This window comes from Triturus cristatus, chromosome 1_1 (assembly GCF_964204655.1).
Source record: "Triturus cristatus chromosome 1_1, aTriCri1.1, whole genome shotgun sequence".
NCBI classification, from domain to species: domain Eukaryota; kingdom Metazoa; phylum Chordata; class Amphibia; order Caudata; family Salamandridae; genus Triturus; species Triturus cristatus.
Window position 1 is genome coordinate 1,022,815,495 of NC_140579.1, and position 14,181 is coordinate 1,022,829,675.

Below are 14,181 nucleotides of genomic sequence, written 5' to 3' on the forward strand. Positions count from 1 at the left end.
CTCTGCTGACCTGGTTCTCTGGCTCCAAAGCAGCTCTGCTGACCTGGTTCTCTGGCTCTAAAGCAGCTCTGCTGACCTGGTTCTCTGGCTCTAGAGCAGCTCTGCTGACCTGATTCTCTGGCTCAAAAGCAGCTCTGCTGACCTGGTTCTCTCCCTCTAAATCAGCTCTACTGACCTGGTTCTCTGCCTCTAGAGCAGCTCTGCTGACCTGGTTCTATGGCTCGAAAGCAGCTTTGCTGACCGGTTCTCTGGCTCTAGAGCAGCTCTCCTGACCTGGTTCTCTGGCTCTAAAGCACCTTTGCTGACCTGGTTCTCTCCCTCTAAAGCAGCTCTGCTGACCTGGTTCTCTGGCTCTAAAGCAGCTCTGCTGACCTCGTTCTCTCCCTCTAAAGCAGCTCCGCTGATCTGGTTCTCTGTCTCTAGAGTAGCTCTGCTGACCTGGTTCTCTGGCTCTAAAGCAGCTCTGCTGACCTGGTTCTATGGCTCTAAAGCACCTTTGCTGACCTGGTTCTCTCCCTCTAAAGCAGCTCTGCTGACCTGGTTCTCTGCCTCTAAAGCAGCTCTGCTGACCTGGTTCTCTGGCTCTAAAGCAGCTCTGCTGACCTGGTTCTCTCCCTCTAAAGCAGCTCCGCTGATCTGGTTCTCTGGCTCTAGAGCAGCTCTGCTGACCTGGTTCTCTGGCACTAAAGCAGCTCTGCTGCCCTGGTTCTCTCCCTCTAAAGAGCTCTGCTGGCCTGGTTCTCTGGATCTAAAGCAGTTCTGCTGACCTGGTTCTCTGCCTCTAGAGCAGCTCTGCTGGCCTGGTTCTATGGCTCTAAATCAGCTCTGCTGACCTGGTTCTCTGGCTCTAGAGCAGCTCTGCTGACCTGGTTCTCTCCCTCTAAAGCAGCTCTGCTGACCTTGTTTCTCTGGCTCTACAGCAGCTCTGCTGACCTGGTTCTCGGCCTCTAGAGCAGCTCTGCTGACCTGGGTCTCTGGCTCTAGAGCAGCTCTGCTAACCTGGTTCTCTGGCTCTAGGGCAGCTCTGCTGACCTGATTTTTAGGTTCTAGAGCAGCTCTGCTGACCTGGTTCTCTGGCTCTACAACGGCTGTGCTGACCTGATTTCTCTGGCTCTACCTGGTTGTATGCACTCACGATGCATGCACCCGACTTCGCGAAAATATATTTAAAAATAATATAAGTTTATTATAAGTACAAATATATTATTTTTATGAATATCTTCGAAAATCTCTTGCCCTAATATGTATATTAAAGACACATACATATCATTTTGGAACATAATTTCTTTTTGCGGGAGTCGCGCACCCAGCGCGCCCCAGCAAGTATATGATGTCAGGCAGGACCCGTCACCGCGCAAGCATCTCGTACCGTAATGCGCATGTGTTGCGAATGTACCGGAGCAGGAGTCGCGGACTGGTCGCATACCAATCGTGCATATCACGTAATATTAAATGTATATGATGTAACTGAAAAACACGCAGCCGTCGCACACCGTATGCGGTTCCTTCACGACTTTTCTAAAATAGCGACTAGAATCCGCGCACCCACCGTGTTGTGTACGCGTTGAGTGCGTGACTCCGAAAAAAAAATTGAATATTTTTTTTTAAAGAAAATAATATAAATATATTAAAATAAAAAATGAAAACAAAAAAATTAATCAATATTTCAGTTTGAATTTTTATTTAATTTTTTTTTTGCAATTTTCTGAAATATATATAGTTATTTAATGAATAAAATATTTCTAAATAAACAATTAAAAAACTGTAGAAAATCAGTACAAAAAAATAGGTATAACAACTATCACACTTAGGAATTAGCATTTAAAAAACCTTTGAAATTCACTGATAAAAACCATAGGTTTCAGAGACGTTCTAGTTAGAAATTAGCATTTAAAAAAGCTTAGAAATTCACAGAACAGAACCATAGGTTTCAGGGGTGTTTCACTCGTACAAAACCATAGAAATTCCTCTGTTATAGTTAGTTCTGCTAACTATAACTCACGCGCCTGCAATGCACTGCTGATGATGTCACATATTGCATCATTCATGACATGGTCAGTGACAAAAACTCCATGGCAGAAGGCATGGACTCGAAGTGTTAAAATTCAGCATAAAGTTATTGAGCAAGGTTACCCTCAATCCCAGAGGCAAAGATACGCATTTCGGCTTTCAGGAAGCCTTCGTCAGTCTGGTTTGGCGCCAAAATACAAACAAATTAAATAGCCTTTCGCATTGGATCATAAAGTAGACATAAAAAACATACTATAATGTATGTATTCAGCGTGCAAACCAAAATGCTACTTATCCAGTTACACTTACAGCTAAAAGCCCAGCATTGCTGCAGGTAAGATATGAGCCCATATAATACATATATATATCTACACATATATATATTCACTGCAAAAATCATAGGTTTCAGACATGTTATAGTTAGAAATTAGCATTTAAAAAACCATAGAAATTAACTGAAAAAACCATAGGTTTCAGGACGCTATAGTTAGTTGGACATTTCACTCGTACAAAACCATAGAAATTCCGGTGTTATAGTTAGTTCAGCTAACTATAACTCGCGCCCCCGCAATGCACTGCTGATGACGTCACATATTACATCACTCATGACATGATCAGTGACATCACTCATGACATCACTGATCACATCTCAAATGACATCACTGATGACATCACTGATGACGTCATCCATGTGATAAATTATCACATCTTCTCACACCCTAATTTAACCATTGATACACCAACTCAAAATTTCAGACGTCCATTCTCAAAACCATAGGTACTCCAATACCAATAACTACATACCCACTTATTAACTCTTAGGTCTACATACACCCCCACTCATTCACCTATACAGTCACTCATACTTACAGTCACTCCGTACAAGACTATCATATGCATTTATACACCTACATAGACACTTACACACCACCAATCATCCATAGAGGTACTCTCACACCTAGTCAGTCATGCAAATAATTAATTACACTCACATTTACTCACCTATGCAGTTATACACACTCAAGTTCACTTACTCATAAAAATAGTACCACATTTTTATGCTCTTATACAATCATTGATACAAGCACACGCTCATCCATACAGCCACTCTCATAATCACACATTCTCACATACCCACTTATATACTCTTACACGCATATATACTGCCTTTCACATATGTAGTTAGTCACAAATGTACCACTGAGATATACATTCAATCCCTAACCCACCCATACATACACTCACTCAACCATACAGTTCATCACAGATGCACTCTTAAAACCATGCACCCATAGAATCACCCACTCACACATCTATGCACAGAGTCACACACAGCCTACGCACACAAACACTCAGGCACCCATATAGATACTAAGACAACCAATCAATAACCCATATAGACACTCATATAGCTATTCACAAAACCATGCAGCCACTTATACACAAACACACAGACACATACAGACATTCACACAGTTTAGTCACTAGTCTACAGTATTTAATGACTCACTTATAGAGTCAGTTACACACCTACAAAATCATCCATTCACACACTTGTACACCCACTCATTCTTCGACAGGCCTTTCACTATAAATATATAAAACATATTTAAACTTTACAGAAACACACAGTCACTGGATGACGTCATCAGTGATGTCATCAGTGATGTCATTTGAGATGTCATCAGTGATGTCATCAGTGATGTCACTGACCATGTCATGAGTGATGTAATATGTGACGTCATCAGCAGTGCATTGCGGGGGCGCGAGTTATAGTTAGCTGAACTAACTATAACAGGGGAATTTCTAGGGTTTTGTACGAGGGAAATGTCCAGCTAACTATAACACCCCTGAAACCTATGGTTTTTTCAGTGAATTTCTAAGGTTTTTTAAATGCCAATTCCTAACTATAACGCCCCTGAAACCTTTGTTTTTTTCAGTGAATTTCAAAAGTTTTTTAAATGCCAATTCCTAACTATAACGTGCATGAAACCTATGGTTTTTTCAGTGAATTTCAAAGGTTTTTTAAATGCTAATTCCTATCTATAACTTATCTCTGAAGATATCATGTTTAATGATTTTGATTGGATTTGTATATTTTTCAAATTCAGTGTGTCAATTTCATTAATTACATTTTTTTAAATACTTTTTAATCACCATTTTTTAAACTTATTTTTTCAATTAATTCTTTTAAAAATTAAAAAATATTATTTGAACTTAATGTGTTTTTCAAACATATTTTTTTATATTTTTCAAAATATTTTTTTAACTATATGTGCAAAACTTTATTTTATATATATTTTTCAATGTTTTTGGATCCGCGCACCCTAAGCGCACCATTCCCGATCCCTACGCGGTAGCATCCGTGCATGCTATGCATTGGCTACGTGTTCAGTGCGCGATCGTAATGCGACCGGTACGCGACTCCCAGCGTATACGCGACACCTTCGATGTATGTAACGCGACATTTACGCGCTTCCGCGATGCGTCATCTGCGTCTATGACGCAGTAGGTGCGCGGATCCCGCGAAATATTTGACATTTAAAAAAACATATATATTTATTTCATGTGAATATTAATTGAAGACAAACTCTAAACTAGTCCTAAAACTAATATATTTTTACATCTAATCCTATTTTTTTTTTTTTATTCAATTTCGCGGATGCATGCTGGGTGCGTGCTGCGTAAGCGCACGGTGCGCGGATCCCATGTGACCTGCAAAAAAAGAGATTTGATTGGTTCATTACACTTCCTATTCTAACTATTGAAAGACCCCACCCATTTCAATCATTCTTAGAGCTTCTTTGGAGGAACATCTCACACCTTAGAACTAGAAGAAACTTTTTGGGGAAGATTTCCACAGCTGCAATTTTTCTGAAGACAATGGCTTCTGCACAGCAGCCACCATCAGAATCAGACCATTCGTCCAATGAGGAATTTGTTGTGGAACCTCCACGCCCAGAAAGATACACCTCTGTGGTGTGGATTTTTTTTTTAAACTAATTCAACTAAAGTGACATGTAAAATATGTCAAAGAGTACTTTCCAGAGGAGATCCATCAAAAGAATACTCTTGTGGGATTGCAAGTATGTTAAAACACCTGAAGACTCTGCATCCTGTGAAGCAGGAATGCAGAAGACTCCGACAGCAGCCTCAGCCAGCAGTGGCAAGCACTTCTGCAGCATCACCATCAAGCACTCACCCGGACATACGTCCAGAATTTGGAAAACTAAAAATTAGTTGCATTAAATGCAACAAACTACTATGTTACGGCGAGCAGTCAATTGAACTAATCTGCCGAGCGCGGCAAAACCACAAGTGCTAAACTTGTGTTTTTTGGTTTTTTTTGCAGAAGTTGACTGTTTTGTTTCTCCTGTTGTCTTTTTTTCCTTTTGAAAAAACAAAAAAATAACAAAATTGTTCCCAAAAATACAAAAAAATTAAAAAACAAAAAAGAAGAAAAAAAAAAGTTCTTCTAAGAACTAACTTTCCTGGTTTAAAAAAGAGCTACATTTCTTTGTTAGTGTGTGAAAGTTTAGATGAATGTAAGTGTAGTACGTAATTGACTGAATGAATGCATTAGTAGCGTATGGTGAATGTATAAGTGCAGAACTATGAGGACGTGCTGCAGCATCACACAGTAACCTCTTTAACTGCAGTGTGCTGTAGTACTTCCGCAGCACAGGGATGCAACATATGTACATAAATATGTTGCAAATCTATGCTTCTCTCTGCACGGCTGCTTAAACTGCAGCCATGTGGTGACACAGGCACCCTTGCACCATAGTGAAAGGATATTTGTGTCAAGTGCTGTTTGTTTTTCTACAGGAAGACTCACCTTCCTGCACAAAAACAATGAGAAAATGCATTTTTCTCCTTCAATGTATGCTGAACATTTCAGCATGCATTGAAGATATAACAATGTGGAGAAATTAAAACAATTCTCCTTGTTGTGCATTCCTACACCAATTTTAGAATGGTGCAGCATTCACACACATATCGAGATTTATGATTTCTGATAAATCTAGAGATGTGTCTTGTTCTATGAGTATTAAGTGCAATCATGCATAACAACACTTATAGAACACCCTTTCAACACAAAGTGGTGTGCATGATGAGGTTGTATTTACATGGAGTATAAGAAGTGCACAGAGTGCCTTTTCCTCTCTTTGTAAATATGAAAGAGTATCTTGCACAATAACTATGTTACAAAAAGTGACATATTTACGTTTTTAAATTTCCTTGCGAATGATAGAAGATAAGCACAGAGTTTTATCTGCAAAGATGTTCAAAGAAGAATGATTGAAATAATAGCTAAAATGGGAAATATTATGAACCCCTCAAATCTCTTTTTTTGCTGGTCACATGATATCTGATTATGGTCAGATTTCAAAACTACATAAACAGAGTGTTTTTAGAAACGTGTTTCAACTTTGTAGCTTCTTGCAGACCTCTTCATTCTGCATATTGAGACTTAGTTAAACTTACCTTCACAGTAATAGGAATAAAAAATGGTATACATTTTTTTCTGTTTTTCATTCCAATATAAATTCATATAAATTGCTTATTTTAAAATTTGGATCTGTGAAAGAAAAGGAAAAAAAATTATAACATGCAATAATACATTTTTTACAAAAAATCAAAAAGGGAGTGGACCACTTGTCCTGTGTAGCCAGGGTCTTATCACTGTTATTTCCTTCGTAAAAGAACCCTCATAACTATACACAGGTACTGGAGGCGGCATGAACTGGGTTACCGCTTAAGTGTAAAAGTGCAGCATCATCATAGGGTCTTTTTCGAATGTACGCTGCCCTCCACCCGGAGGAAGACCTTCTGGTTCAACAGTAGTGTCCAGACATGAAAAACAAAAAATGTGAGAGGGTTCGTATTTAGTGAGTTAAAATCTCTTGGTCATTGTTTCCATAGTGACTTTATTCTTGAAAGCTTGATCAGAGAATTAAAAGGAAGAAGTGCGGGGTGAGACGGAGTTACTGGTCTGCCGTACTTTTCATGATATAGGGGTCAACATGTTTCAGCCTTCTGCAAGGGTCTAAAGGCTTTCATCAGGACCGTTATTTGTAGGAAGGCGCTCTGTCGCTCCTAAAGTGAGAAAACTTGTCACTTGTTTTGAGTAGAGGGGTCAGATCAATAGTATCTGTACCTCTGCTTTTCCTTTCACTTTATTGTGCGCCTCGCTGCTCTTCTCAGGCTCCAAGACGGCGAACATTTGTCCGGGAAGGACCGCTGGCTCGGGAGGTGGAACTTCTCTCCGCGTGGGGGTGGCTGCCAAGGTCAGTGTGCAATTCTGCAAAGCGGGTCTAATCATTCCCTCTGCCCTGATGGCAGCTCGGGACGATGCACGGCCACCCCGTTCAACTCTGCCTTCCTGCCGAGTCACAGCGCTGCGTCTGACAGAGAACTGCTGAGTAGCCCACGGCCCGCTCGTCTGTTTCCTGCATCCGTACTTGAACTCCGCCAAAGAACGCTCGGAGCATGCGTACACTGGTTAGACTCTCCCCGGGAGAGTCTAACCAGTGTACGCATGCTCCGAGCGTTCTTTGGCGGAGCCCGGCTAATTTGCGCATGCTCCGAGTGACAGACACCAGTCGGAGTTCAAGTCCGGATGCAGGAAACAGACGAGCGGGCCGTGGGCTACTCAGCAGTTCTCTGTCAGACGCAGCGCTGTGACTCGGCAGGAAGGCAGAGTTGAACGGGGTGGCCGTGCATCGTCCCGAGCTGCCATCAGGGCAGAGGGAATGATTAGACCCGCTTTGCAGAATTGCACACTGACCTTGGCAGCCACCCCCACGCGGAGAGAAGTTCCACCTCCCGAGCCAGCGGTCCTTCCCAGACAAATGTTCGCCGTCTTGGAGCCTGAGAAGAGCAGCGAGGCGCACAATAAAGTGAAAGGAAAAGCAGAGGTACAGATACTATTGATCTGACCCCTCTACTCAAAACAAGTGACAAGTTTTCTCACTTTAGGAGCGACAGAGCGCCTTCCTACAAATAACGGTCCTGATGAAAGCCTTTAGACCCTTGCAGAAGGCTGAAACATGTTGACCCCTATATCATGAAAAGTACGGCAGACCAGTAACTCCGTCTCACCCCGCACTTCTTCCTTTTAATTCTCTGATCAAGCTTTCAAGAATAAAGTCACTATGGAAACAATGACCAAGAGATTTTAACTCACTAAATACGAACCCTCTCACATTTTTTGTTTTTCATGTCTGGACACTACTGTTGAACCAGAAGGTCTTCCTCCGGGTGGAGGGCAGCGTACATTCGAAAAAGACCCTATGATGATGCTGCACTTTTACACTTAAGCGGTAACCCAGTTCATGCCGCCTCCAGTACCTGTGTATAGTTATGAGGGTTCTTTTACGAAGGAAATAACAGTGATAAGACCTTGGCTACACAGGACAAGTGGTCCACTCCCTTTTTGATTTTTTGCATTAAACATAGGAAGCCGAATGGACCACAGCTTCTTTTTCCCTCCCCTTTGATAACGTGTAATACATTTTTTACAACACAGCATAATTTCCATAAAGTAATTTTTTTGCCTTTTGTGCTGTTCTCAGAATATATTAAATTTCACTAAAAATAGTGATTTCAATCGTACTCATCACTTAACAGCGGGCAAAAAAAACACAATCTCAAAGATTGTTAAAAAAAAACCAACATGCCATTCTCAAAATACAAATAACAGATATATAAAATGCACACAGCTAACAACATTTTTCAAATTTAACTTACAAAAACTGTAAATGATGTTGCTTTAAAATATTCACCGAATCTAAAGATGAATTTTTGGAGGATGCACCATGCCCGTAAATGTTTTCCTTCAGTGATGTGGAAATTTTCTACTTTTCTCGAGGGGCAAACAAAGACCAATGCCACCTTTCTCACGCACAAGATTTTCAAAAGAGTTCTGTTACGAGGGGATCCTAACAAAAAATACTCGTGCGGCACAGCAAGTATGATGAAACACCTAAGGACCCTTCATCCAAACAATCTTGCACGAGAAGAGTGCAAACAGATGAGAAACACTCCTGTCCTGTATCTGTAAAAAAGAATCACAAATAAATGTATATTAATAACTTTCAAATGTATACTATTCCATTACTGTACAAACACATTTTATATAAATACTGACAACTATAGCCCTGAACCACAAGTGTGACGATGGTTAAAACACTACATGCATAGTGCATACTACTTTGAAGCAGTTCATGCCCTAAAGCCTACCTCACTAAAACACTACATGCTAACTGACTAAATGATTACAGTACTATAAGGAGACACACTGTGTGAGTGACAGGGTGTTTGCTAGAAGTGTATGAATACTAACTAGGGAATTGAAGGTGTGAAACACAACTGTGTAGATGATTAGAGGACTGCATCCATACTGCATAGGCATTTAAAGCAGTCCACGTGCTAAGGCCTGGCTCACTGCATGACTACTTGGGTACTGACTGAATCATTAGAGTACAGCAAGGAGAGTGCCTAGGTGAATTTATAAGTGGTAGGCTTTTCACACAGGGAATGGATTAGTACTTGGTACTGAATGGGTCACTAGAGGAGTGCAAAGGCAGTGACAAGATGTTTGCTGGACTGTATGGATACTGACTAGGAAATTGAAAGTGTGAAAGACAAGTGTCTAACTGGTTAGAAGACTGCATACATAGTGGATAGGGGTTTGAAGCAGTCCATGTGCTAAGGCCTGGCTCAGCGCATAAATACTTTGGCACTGACTGAATGATTAGAGTACTGCAAAGATAGTATATTGGTGAATTTATAAGTGTTTGAGTTTTTGCACAGTGAATGGATTAGTAGTACGTACATGATGCTGAATGGGTCACTAGAGGACTGCAAAGGGAGTGACAGAGTGTTTCCTGGAAGTGTATGGATACTGACTAGGGAATTGAAGGTGTGAAAGACAATTGTGTAGGTGGTTAGAGGACTGCATGCATAGTGGATAGGGGTTTGAAGCAGTCCATATGCTAAGGCCTGGGTCACTGTATGAGTACTTGGGTACTGACTGAATGATTAGAGTACTGCAAGGAGAGTGCCTGGATGAATTTATTAGGGTTTGGGTTTTGGCGCAGTGAATGGATTAGTACATGATGCTTAATAGGTCACTAGAGGAGTGCAAGGGGAGTGACAAGGTGTTTGCTGGAAGTGTATGGATACTGACTGGGGAATTGAAGGTGTGAAAGACAAGTGTGTAGGTGGTTAGAGGACTGCATGCAGAGTGGATAGGGGTTTGAAGAAGTCCATGTGCTAAGGCCTGGCTCAGTGCATGAATACTTAGGCAGTGACTGAATCATTAGAGTACTGGAAAGAGAGTGTCTTGGTGAATTTATAAGTGTTTGGGTTTTGGCACAGTGAATGGATTAGTACATGGTGTTGAATGGGTCACTAGAGGACTGCAAAGGGAGTGGCAGGGTGTTTCCTGGAAGTGTATGGATACTGACTAGGGAATTGAAGGTGTAAAAGACAAGTGTATAGTATGTTAGAACACTACATGCATACTGCATAGACATTTGAAGCAGTCTATTTGGTACTTAGAAACTGACTAAATCATCAGACTACTTCTAGGACAGTGCTTGGGTAAAACTTTTACATTTTCAGTTCTGCCACAGTGAAGAGAATAGTACATGGTACTGCACCTTAGTGTCAAACCCTGACTCATTTTATCAATGCATAAGCAAAGACTAGCTTCTAATGCTACTAAAACTTGACAACATGACAAAAAATACACGATGTTACCAAATGCTTCTCTCACAGTGGTTCCCAAATGCACACAGACTCACAGTGTGATTCTAGACAACAACCACTATACCTAGGAGTTTAGCAAAAATAATTCACTACTGTGGAAGTGGTAAGGGAACTGCACACAATCTTCATATTTCAGGACTGCACTATTGTGTCAAAGCCTGACTCATTTAATCAAAGCATAAGCAAACACTGGCTTCTAATGCTACTAAAACTTAACAACATGACAGGTTTTAAAACAGTTATCTGTCAGCAAATACACGATGTTACCAAATGCTTCTCTCACAATCCTTACCCAAATGCACACAGACTCACAGTGTGATTTTAGACAAGCAACACTATCCTAGGAGTTTACCAAAACTCATTCACTAGTCTAGAAGAGTAGTCTAGAAGAGTTCATGTTACTGCACACAATCTACATATTTAACTACAGCACATTAGTGTCAAAGCATGACTCATTTAATCAACGCATAAGCAAAAACTGGATTCTAATGCTACTAAAACTTCACAACATGACAGGTTTTAAAACAGTTATCTGTCAGCAAATACATGATGTTACCAAATGCTTCTCTCACAGTGATCCCAAATACACACTAACTCACAGTGTGATTCTGGACAAGCACCACTATCCCTAGGAGTTTACCAAAACTCATTCACTACAGTGCAAGTGGTAAGGGAACTGCACACAATCTACATATTTCAGGACTGCACTTTTCTGTCAAAGCCTGACTCATTTCTTCAAAGCATAAGCCATAACTGTCTTCTAATGCTACTAAAACTTCACAACATGACAGGTTAAAACAGTTATCTGTCAGCAAATATACGATGTTACCAAATGCTTCTCTCACAGTGGTTCCCAAATGCACACATACTCACTGTGTGATTCTAGACAAACAACACTATCCCTTGCACTATACCAAAACACATTTCTTCATCTAGAAGAAGTACTACCTTTTAGTATAGAAACATAACATAACTCATTTCACAAATTCATAAACAATGACTGGTTTCTAATTCTACCAAAATATAAAAACAGCACCGTTATCTGTCTGCAAACACATGAAAAACACAAATGCTTATCACAGAATAGTTTCTACATGCACACACACTGTCAATAAGATTGTAGAGAAAAAAAAGTACTCCCTACACTTTAGCAGTAGAAATACATTAGTCTGATTAAAATCAAAATAGTCTACATACATCCCCTCACAATTAAATAACTCATCGTTCAAGTTCTTTTGTAGATTAAGAAGTATATCAGTCACTCACCATATTTTCTTTTACAGAATCTCTGCACTGTGCACCTCTCAGCAAAAACAAAGAAGGGAAAAGTTTCCCTTTCATTTTCCACACATATACATGTAAACATCAAATCACAAACCTTGACACATAAACTCAAATGCAAACACACATTTCTATTGGTTAAACATTTCAACCCTTTCCAACTGAAATACATTTCAACCCTTCCCCCAATCTGCCTTCTGCCTGTTACCATAGAAACAGGTCATGGAACACTGCACTGAGCACACAGGTCAGAAGTTCAGCACACAATGTTGCTAAACAAGAGAGGAAGTGTGCTTCACTTTTCAACATATCAGCTGATCATATATAATGTTCCTTACAATCTGTTTTTGTTAACCAATAAGAATCATACCTTTAAAAAACAGAAATATACACCCTACCTTTCAGTGTACAAAGTAGTCATACAACCAATGATTTCTTGTCTTTTTTTAAAAAAAATTCTGTGGATCCACGCACCCAACGCGATAGGATGCGCGCACCGTGAGCGCATTTCGCCGTTTTTTTTTTTTAAAGGGGGCCACAGGGGGTCCTTCTGGGACCCCCTAAGCACCTCTAGAGGGTCAGAATATTTCCACTCTGCCCCCTTTATATGTTTTACACACTTATCCCCCTTGCTTCTTCAGCCTCGCTTCTACCGAGGCAGAAAATGGCCGCCAACAGTTCCTGGTTTCGAATGTAGAGAGACACTTAACAGCCAATTAGCATTCAGCGTGCGATCGGGAGGGTGCATGCTCGGTTAGGGAAGGGTGTGCATACGGTGCGGGTAGGGTCCGCGGATCCTCCCTGGCCATAGATATTTATGTACTTTTAACTCGAATTTTCTCAGGAACTACTGAACGGATTCACACCATTTATGCAAAAGGCATGAGTCTGAACTGAGGACTGCCTCTTTGCCAAATTTGGTGTCATTCTGTTCAGCGGTTCGGGCTGTAGCTGCGACAACAGATCCTAAGGGAAATTGCATGGGGAAAACGCGTTTTGGGACCCCCCTTTTTTCTCGGCCCCCGCTTGACGAATCACCACGAAACTTTCAGGGTAGGAGCGGAGCGGAGCGGAGCTGGCCAAAAGTTTGGAAAATTTCACGAGGATGCATCAACCGGCGCCAGACTTATTGGGAATAGAATGTTGCGGATTTCCTATGGAAAATAGGTCCTAACTATAACTTAGTTAGGACCATGTTTCCATAGGAAATCTGAAAATTCTATTTTGAATAACTTTGGCGCCGGTTGACGGATCCTCGTGAAATTTTAAAAACTAATGGGCGCTCCGCTCAGCTCCTACCCTGGAAGTCTCGGGGTTATTCGTCAAGCAGGGGCTGAGAAAAAAGGGGGGTCCCAAAACACGTTTTCCCCATGCATTTTCCCATAGGACCTTTAGTCGAAGGTACAGCACGAACGGCTGAACAGAATTACTTGAAATTTGGCAAAGGGGTAGTCCTCAGGTCAGGGATGTGCCTTTTGCATACATGGTGTCAATCTGTTCAGTAGTTCCTGAGAAAATTGCAGTTAAAAGTACATAAATATCTATATGCGCGCACCGTGCGCGCACCGTGCGCGCACCTTAACGTGCGCGAGCGTAATTGTGATTGGTGGTTACATGTCAGTCAACATTCGAATCGGTCGAAATCAGGAAGTGTTGTCCGCCATTTTGTGTGTGACAGTGAAATAGAAAGGTGGACAACGTGAAAAGGGTGCAGGGTACAGAGTTCCTGACCCCCTTAGCTTTTGTCAGGGGGTCCCTGAAGGACCCCGAAGGGTGAAAAAAACTTTTTTTTTTTTTTTAAATCGTGTTGTGCGCGCACCGTGCGCGCACCGTCGTGAGGTGCGCGCACGGCGTAAAAAAATCTTTAAAAAAATAGAATGAAAAATCAAATTTAAGTGTTTAGATGTTAGGTGGCTCTAAAAAGAGCCGTTGTGTTAATTGAGGAACAGAGGAACAAAAAAATTCCAAAAACTTATGGGGTGCCGCATGTGTGCTGCTGTATCTTGCTCTCTATTAGGGGAATGCTGGTGTCACCATAAGAGAGAAGAGCATTGCACCGTATATGCACCCTCTTGAAAAGCGGGTGTATATCCAGAGGAACAGAAGCAGGTG